The sequence below is a fragment of the Sinocyclocheilus rhinocerous genome, unplaced genomic scaffold, assembly GCF_001515625.1.
Source record: "Sinocyclocheilus rhinocerous isolate Xijiao unplaced genomic scaffold, SAMN03320098_v1.1 scaffold2500, whole genome shotgun sequence".
Lineage (NCBI taxonomy): Eukaryota > Metazoa > Chordata > Actinopteri > Cypriniformes > Cyprinidae > Sinocyclocheilus > Sinocyclocheilus rhinocerous.
In genome coordinates, this window is record NW_015660026.1 from 50,023 (window position 1) to 59,514 (window position 9,492).

At 37.0% G+C, this 9,492-nt stretch overlaps 1 protein-coding gene across 11 annotated transcripts in view; it reads left to right on the forward strand.

The window, feature by feature from the left end:
• The window catches only part of LOC107724811 (muscleblind-like protein 1), an 82,306-nt gene that overhangs the window by 23,469 nt on the left and 49,345 nt on the right, over nt 1-9,492 (forward strand). For 2 of the 11 annotated variants that reach the window (XM_016533875.1, XM_016533877.1), the window contains exon 1: nt 5,867-6,038. The exons of 4 other annotated variants lie outside the window; for them this stretch is intronic. The gene's annotated coding sequence lies outside the window, so the exon portion shown is untranslated. 5 more of the 11 variants (XM_016533876.1, XM_016533878.1, XM_016533869.1 and 2 more) reach the window with 4 other exon arrangements.

Sequence of the window (9,492 nt, forward strand, 5' to 3'; positions counted from 1 at the left end):
CTCTCTCTCCACTGTGGATAAATGCGCTTGCTTTCTGAAAACACCGGTAAGCTTGCAGTTTAGCTATCTCCACTTCAATATTCTATTATCAGAAAAGTGTAATTCGTCAAGTGTTTATTTACACGAGAGAGAGAGAGAGAGAGAGAGAGGCAGTGTATGTATGAATTACCACCGTTTTGCCGCGTTTCTCTATTAACATTGAAGCTGTGGCTTTAATTCCTTTAGATATGATGATGTTACCAGCTCCTTGTTGAGAAAGATAATGTAACTCTTGAGCGATTAAGCTATTTTATTGATAAAATTGCGGGGCAGCGCTAAAAAGTTTGTGTGTGCGCGCGTGCAACGTGATCTGTGTGAGTGACTAAAATCGTGTGTGCGTGAGATACAGTGAAGACAGCACATTCGTTTAAAACTCTTCTAATTTTTTTTTTTTAATGTAGAAATTGTGTTAATTTGTGCAATGATAACCTGCCCAATCATTAAAATATTAGCAGCACAAATGTTTTCAACATTATTCTTAATAATAAATGTTTCTTGAGCAGAAAATCATCATATTAGAATTATTTCTGAGGGATCATGTGACAGAGAGAAAATTTAGTTTTGTATCACAGGAATAAATTACATTTTAAAATATATTCAAATAGAAAATAGTTATTTTAAATTATAATAATATTTCACACTATTACTGTGTTTACTGGGTTTTTAATCATATAAATGCAGCCTTGGTGAGCATAAGAGACTTCTTTCAAAAACATTACAAATATTACCGACCCCAAGTTTGAATGCTAGTGTTGGTTAGACAGTCTCTTCTAGTCTAAACTGGGCATTGAGGACCAGACTTTATGCTGTTAGTTAAACATTTGCCTAGGTAAGACTGTTTTACACCAGCATTCCCAGCCTCTCTTTCTGTAAACTATATATGGCCGAGCCCAGGGACTTTGACTAACTGTGTAAACACCACACCCAATCACTTTCACTCCTTTCTTTTCAACTTTCACTTAGACACGTTTAAGCTGTAAATGGTGAAGCATTAAAGAGAGACCTGTGAGAGATGGTATGAGGGTTTGAGAAAGAGAGGCACGTCGTGGTTGTAGCAAGAAAATTCTATCTGAATGAGTGTTTGACGATCATGTGTGCGTCTAGATGTCTGTTTGGTGAGTCAGTGTGTTTGGCGCAGAGAGGTCAAGAAAACTCTGAAGAGTTCTGACCGACATAAATCAAGTCACCCCAGTCAGCTTGTGCTTTAACTCACTTCTCTATCCATTATAATGCATTGATAGAATACATACTGTACGTGTTATGTTGTGCAGGCATGCACATGTGTGTTTGTGCACACCAGAAGGTACTTCGAAACTGTCAAACTGTCGAAACTAACAGACGACAAGCTAATTATAATATATCTTAGTTAAGTCAAGCTGCCCTTTTGAAAGAGTAGCTAGCTATAAAAACTATATTGTATTAATTTATAATTTATTAATTATTGTATTAATATTCACTACAGTTCAAAAGATTTTTTAAAATAATTTTTAAAGAAATTAAGATTTTTATTCAGCAAGGGTGCATTAAATTGATCAAAAGTGACAGTAAAGACATTTATAATGTTACAAAAGATTTTATATAAATGTTGTTCTTTGGAACTTTCCAGTCATCAAAGAATCCATTATCAAAGAATAAATGCAGCCTTGGTAACATAAGAAACTTTTTTCAAACATTAAAAAAAATATTACAGACAGATCTATCAGATTAACTTTGCAATTACAGCATTTACTTACATATAACTTTTGGTGACAGGAATTGAACTTAATTATATAACCTAATTTAACCTAACTCAATTATAATACAATAAATGCAACTGATAAAATTAGAAAAATACACTCATTTAAATAACCAAAGTTGAAAGCATAGCGATGAAAAGGAGCGTTCGGCTAAAAATTTTGCTTCAAATAAAAAATATTCAGAGGTTAAAATGAATCAGCATATTATTTACTTGGTCACTAAATCATTATTTACTATGATTAACTATGAACAGACTAATTCACTGAAATGAATCAGACTTCCCAGCTTTACAAAATTGAATGCTAGACTGTTTATGGTTATGTTATTGGAAAAAACTTTAATAAGTTTGAACATTTAGCTAGTGTTTGGCCAGTCTGCTAATAGATTTCCATTTATCATACAACTAGAGAGCGAGTGAAAGTTGTTTCAGTGGAAAGTATGACCGTCTTCTCTTCTCGTGTGACTATTTCTGCCACTTTCATCACTCTTAATACCAGAACACGTTTTTAGAAGTATGAGGACACGAAAGTATGAGCGGAAAGGAAAAAGACAGGAATTATTGAATAAGACATATTTTCCCTTATGTGTAATATCTGAATGAATCGGTCAGTTGAAGGTAATGGGGAAAGAGGTAGTCAGAGTGAAATGAGAGTGTGTATGAGTGTGTTTGTGTGGTTGTTAATATAAACCAGAGTTGGACTGTAGCCTTGGTCTTGGTGTCAACTGCATAAATTATCATAAATTTACTGATCCCAGCCAAAGAGTACGTAATCAGGCTAAACATTTTGATATCGGGCCTACTGTAGTTCACATGAATGTTTTAAATTAAAAGGAAAGTAGTACACTAGTGTGTATGACTAAAATTGCATTTATTAGGTGTTTAAATGGCCACATGAACCACCCTGATGTCTAGACATGGGGAAATCAACTTTACAGTTGTACTTTTAACAAGAATTCATTTTATGATGTCCATAGATATTTCCATTTATATTCAAGTAAGGTTATGTTTTATTATTTACCCATAAGATACAAGCACAAAGCTGAAACAAAGATGCTAAAAGGCATAATTTATAATAGGTGTTATTATTAATGGCATAAATAACAGATGTTTTAGTTATATTGTGTATTCTAGTGTATTTTAGTATATTCTGTATTCTGTTTTAATTACTCAAATTATATAATTTGGAATGACATGCATTTGATTTACCTCTACAAAAATTTTGTTGGCTAATGTTTTGGTTATATTGTGTTTCTCTGCAATTAAAAAAAGTTCGCTTTTTATTTCTTTTTGCCACACCAGTATATCAGCCATTACAGATAAACTATTATCAACTTTTTTTCAGATAAATTGACCCAGAAAGTTATAAGTTTTGCATTCTGAAATAAATGTGCTTAAAGGGATAGTTCACCCAAAAATGAAAATTCTGTCATTAATTACTCACCCTCATGTCGTTCCAAACCAGTACGACCTCCATTCATCTTCGGAACACAAATTAAGTTATTTTTGATAAATTCTGAGAGCTCTCTGACCCTCCCATAGACAGCAATGTAATTAACACCATCAACGTCCAGAAACGTAGCGAGGACATCTGTAAAATAATCCATGTGACATCGGATACTGGATACTCTCCAAAATGGCGCCAGGGTGACGCGGAGGAGACAAATTGTTGAATAAAGTCATTGTTTTTATTTTCTTTGCGCACAAAAAATATTCTCGTAGCTTCGTAAAATTACAGTTGAACCCCTGATGTCACATGGATTATTTTACCGATGTCCTTGCTACATTTCTGGACCTTGATCGTGGTAATTACATTGCTGTCTATGGGAGGGTCAGAGAGCTCTCAGAATTCATCAAAAATATCTTAATTTGTGTTCCGAAGATGAATGAAGGTCTTACGGGTTTGGAACGACATGAGGGTGAGTAATTAATGACAGAATTTTCATTTTTGGGTGAACTATCCCTTTAAAAATAAAACAATTTGTGGTTGGTCATTCCAAATGATCTCTTCCTTTTTAAAATTGATGTTTTTTAGCCAGAAATAAAGCTGAAATAAAATATAAATATAAGACAAAACATTAGAAAAATATTAGAAAACCTAAAAAAAAAAAAATTGTTGTATTGGCCACTAACTGAAATAAGTTTAGGTTGAGGTACTAAAATGACTAAAACTGGAAAAAAAATTTATTAATTATTTTAATTAATTAATTATTAGTTCAATTAAATTAATTAATTAAAATTAAATTAACTAAATTTAAAAAAACGAAATCACAAAAGCACATAAAATTACTAAAACCTAAACTAAAATTTAAAATGAAAACCCAAAATATAAAAACAAAAGCTTATTGAAAATATTAATAAATACTATATAAATAATACTAAAATAACACTGGTTTGTAACTCTTATTAGCAGTTTCCTCTTATGCACATGCTGTTGACATTTTAGGCCCTCAAGCTGTAGACTTAAAAGTGCCCATCACTACGACAGCTCTTCTGACCCCACACACACTTGAGCTTGAGTGAATCTCTAAACAATTCTCTCCAAAACAAAATTCCTTGTGTCGAAGGGTGTGTGAACAACAGCAGAGTTATGAGTTCCTTTTTCTATTGACTTTTGCAGAAAAAGCTCTAAATGTCTTTTATTATTATGATTATTCCATCCTGAGTTGCATGTCATTTTTCCAGCAGTCGGATAGAGTCATAACCGCAGTCATTGCTGGGCGAGGCTCAAGTATGCAAATAATGCAATAAAGCATTTTTTTTAGAAGATAATGAATTAATGTCCCAGTTTCAAGGCTTTATTGCCGTCCAGGAAAGTATTGTGAAGTTTAAAGTGACTCTAAATTCCCGGCCATGTGGGAGTTTGTTAGTATTAACATCGGTGAGATAAATGAACACAACCCAGTTCTCCTTCATGTCATTTAATAAATAGCTCATGGTGTAAATGTATCACACTTTTCAAAGTGGATTATTGGGAAAAGGCTTCATTCGATGATATATTTCCCTCCCGAAATGGCCATAACCCAGATATTGATGATTCAAAGTCGAATTAAGACCAAATCCTGCCTTTCCCAGCAGCAGATAAGGTTGCCGCACAATGCACCAGGTGTGCAGCTGTGTGTGTGCGCGTGTGTCCCACTGCAGTCTGGTGCCCAACTCAGACAGACTCCTGGGAAAGCACGATGTAATCTCATAAGCACACTCGTTTTCTTTCCTTCCTTTTGTCCCCTCCCCTTCTCATGCTCTCCTCTTTTCGCTGAGATACTCACAGAGCAGCAGCAGCAGTGGCGGCAGCACTTCCTGGTCGTGTCAGTGGGCGGTTCCAGCCAGCGTGATTGGCGCTCAGCGCAGTGCTGCTGTTTCTCGCAGGCTCTCGGCTCACACACACACACACACACACACAGTGGCGCTACCAGCAGCCACACGCGCAGCCTAAGCGCTCTGTCTCTCTCTCTTTCTCCTCCTCTCTGAGAATGGTCCACCCGGTGCCTGAGGCTCTGCTGTCGCGGCCTGCCACCCGTGTCTGATCTCCCACACACATACGCGCGCTCAATACTAATCATGATGTGAGAGGTAAGAACTGCTTTTCTGTACTGTCTCTCCTGTCAGTCTGTCTTTTGCAGTTCTAACAGCATTGCACCACTTTTGCATGCTCCGTATGTGTGGGATTGGGGGTTGTTCAGTGTGTGTGGGCTGTTTTTGACTTTATAGGGTGCCTTTGTGGTGAACTGCAGTTTGTTATGTCTAGGCGATCGCAAACAGTACAGCACGACGGGGGGAATCTCAGCTGCGTTCAAAAAAGTTGCGCTGCTGCGTGTGCGTTTGGCAGGAAACTCCCCCCACCCCTGTGCGACCGGCTACTTGTTTAGACAGTGGCGAGCGTGCGATTGGTTAACTGTTGAACCTGAGAGCACTTCTCCTTTTTGAAACCCCCCTCTCGGGTCTCACTTCCCTTCTGTTTGTTTTATGCGCGTACCAGCGTGTGCAGGGATTTTTTTTCTCTCTCTCTTTTTTTTTCCTCTTATGACAGAGCCGCGCTCTCCACTCCCCCTGCATGTAAATTACGTGTGACATGTTTAACTGCTGTTTCCTAATATGGCTCGTGCTAGATTTCAGAGCGGTAGGACCCAGTCAGGCACCCTGGGACTGCACAGGGGCGTGTGTGCGAGAGCGTAACTGTCTGCGAGAGGGAAAAGAGATGGGAGAGAGATGTTGACGCAGGTTTTCACTTCTGTCTGAGTGCGTCACTCTTCCGTGCAGTCATGTAAGTAAACGCTGAACACGCTCTCACTGCAGAGAGAAACATATGGATTGGAGCTCTCACAGGTCTGCTCGTCGGCTGCACTGAAACGGAAACATGTAAGGAAGGATTGCTTAAGAACAGGTTATGCTGACTTTTAGTGCACTTGCGCGGGTTATTGTTTCACCGTGCTGCAGAGTATTTAGAAACGAATGCCGTCGCTGAGAAGTCAATGCTGATTGGTGGCGTATGATTAAAGCAATTGTTTCAGTTGTTTGAAGATACCATTTTTTGTAGGGGTGGGGGGGGAAGAAAAATAAATAAACGTTCTGTCAGGGTGGTCTGGCGCCAAGTCTTTGGGTTTTGACGATGGTGTGCTGTAGTTGAGAAAGTGAAAGTGTTGCGAAAATAAGCACATGCAAGCACACTTCACTATATTTTGAATCCGATTCTGTTTAGACTAGCTCTAAATCGCTGAATTTTCCATTAGCGATGTAAACTGTGAATTATCATGGATTGTAAAGTTGATGTAAAAAGATTCTTGTAAATTAATTGTTGGTTTGCTAGCTGTTAATCAACTGTTGAGATGATAAATGTGTTGCACCTGCGTTAGGTATCGTAATAGCACATCTGGTTGTTCATCATCTCCTCGCGAACACGTCTTATCCTCGATTTTTCTTGCATTTTTGTCGTCTTCACATTTTATTTGGGGTGTTTTTGCATGCAAATGTGCCTGTTGTCTTTAATGCCACTAATAAAAATATGTCTGATGGCGGCCGCGTGTTGGACGTATCAAGATTTGTTTGTGCGTTCAACAACTAGAGGGCGTCATTACAAAAAATTACATATTGTTTTGATAAATTCCTAACTCTTATCAAACTGAATTGCTAACTATTATCATTTGAATAGGTAATAAATGGTATGTTAAAAAATCATTAACATTTGACCTCTCCAATTCACGCAGCTTTGTAGAACGTTTAGAGCTGTGAATGTTTCTGAGTTACTGGGTAGAAGGGCTTTTGCTTGAAGCTTTGTTCTGTGTAACCATGGCGATGATACTATTTTTCAACCCTTTCCAACATGGCAATCATCACCTACACACATCTGAGTCAAACGATGGAAGGCTGTGGTTTAGATAACCATCTCCGCTGCCCGCACACCTTTCTGATCAAGCACTCCACCCAGATTCAGGCCAGTCCCTTTATGCATTAATGCTGGAAAAAATCCGCTGATTTGGGTTCAGCTGAACTTGGAGAAAATTGTAATCAGCATTTTAGAGCATCCACATGGTGCCTGATTCCAGATCAGAAGCATTTTGAATTGCATATTGACATCATAAAATCCATTCTTTGCCTCCGACTGTCTGATAAGTTAAATTGTCAAGATATGCCTTAAAGGGATAGTTCACCCAAAAATGAAAATCCTTTTATCAATTACTCTCACTCATGTCGTTCCAAACCTGAGTTTCTTTCTTCTGCTGAGCACAAAAAAGATATTTTGAAGAATGTGGGTAACCAAACAGTTGACGGTAGCCATTGACTTCCATAATATGGGGGGGAAAAAAAATACTATGGAAGTCAATGGCTACCATCAACTTGGTAACCCACATTCTTCAAAATGTACTTATAAGGTTATGGTTAAGGATTTTTCTGAAATAAATTGGCAGATTTGTTCATGAAAGTTTAGTGCTATGGTTTGATCATAAAAATAATGGTGATGCGCGTCATATAACCTTCATTTTTGGGTTCTTACAAGGTTGGATTATAAGGTTCTTGGGTTGCTATATGGTTCTTGCTATAAGGTTCTTTAGAGATTTGAAGAAGCTGAAGATCAGCGGATTGGGTTCTTTAAAGCAACAAAAGCTTTAGCCTATATATGATGTATAACAAACTGCATAAAGTTATTTTTGGAACTTATAAAAGTTCTATGACATCATACTGTAAATATACTTCTTGGTTAGTTTTGCAGTTCTGTATCCTTCTATTTATAAAAGTGTTGTTAATGACACTTTTGCAGCCTTAAATGGTAACAATTTCCCATTATTCTTAGGATGTAGCTAGTTTGTTTACAGATGTGATTTAAAATCTCCATCAAACACTGCTTTTTTAATATTAATACTCTGCATATTTGAAGTGTCAAAGCTCTATGCAGGGAGAGTTTGTTTTCTGTTTCGTAGACACAGACTAAACTCAGACTGATTTTAACCTTTCATTATAATTCCTCCATTTAAAAAGCTGGTCTTTAATATTGCACGGCTGTCGAATTACAAACAGAGCCACAGGAAATCAAATGTTCAATCAAGCATTTCTCACTGGCAGGAGCATATTAGAGATCAGTACAGACGTAAATAAAGCCATAAGCCAAAGTGCAAAAACATTGAAACACTTAATATCTCATTCATGTGAATCATTGAAATAGTTTCCATTTCTGAAAAGAGAACATAACATCCAGTTCTCCTCCCAGTGGCAAAAATGTTTGACTTTTTAATGGACTTTGATTGGCACACTTCCAGATCATTCTCTCTCTCCCTCGCTATCGGTCTTATTTTCTCTCCTTGTTTGACCTTGCAGCAACTTCTAAGAATTGTTATTCCACTGCTAAGGATCGTGGGAGATATACAGCGACATAATAGCCAAATCATTTAACTGAAAAAAGAGGAACCAAAGAAACAGCATCATGTTCAAGTGAAAACGAGGATCTTAAAGTAGAATCCAAGTCTGAGCATGAATTTCCTTTAATTGTCACGGTGATTATTCCTCTTCTCAGTAAACACAGATAGTGCAGGCATGAGCCTGTTTAATGCGAGATCAGAATCACGCTGCAAGGCCATATTATCCAGAGCAATCACTTTCTTTTCATTTCACAAAATCATTTAGCCTTTTTGGAGTATTCAGCATTCCCAGGATCCAGTCTTATCGGATTAAAATATGTAATTCCATAAACAGGGCTGTGCTTTGTGTGTGTGTATATGTGTGTTTTGTGGACATTTGTGTCTTTTAAATAGGGCTGAACGATTTTGGAAAATAATTTAATTGCGATTTTTTTTACCAATATTGCGATTGCGATTTAATATGCAATTATTTTTTAAAGCTCTTTATGTTCTATATTATTCAACAAAGACAAGCAATAAATCATTGTATAGTATGACCAACACAATGTTAGATAGATTAAACATAAATGTTCTTTTCTGTAGGCCAGGCCTATATGTTACGATGAAATTAGGTGATGCATGCAGTTTTTCAGGGCCGATACCGATTATTACAGACCAAGTAGACCGATAACCGGTATTTTGAACCGATATATATGTCTGGTGTATAAATGAAAATTAATGTCAAAATTAAGAATAACAAGGGCTCTGACAAAAACTGCCTTCCCTGGTGTTGGTTGCACTTTACTTGTGTCTTCCATGCAACCATCTACAATAAGAATAATATAAAGAGAGAGTTAAACGCGGGGCCACTGTATGCTTCATGATGAA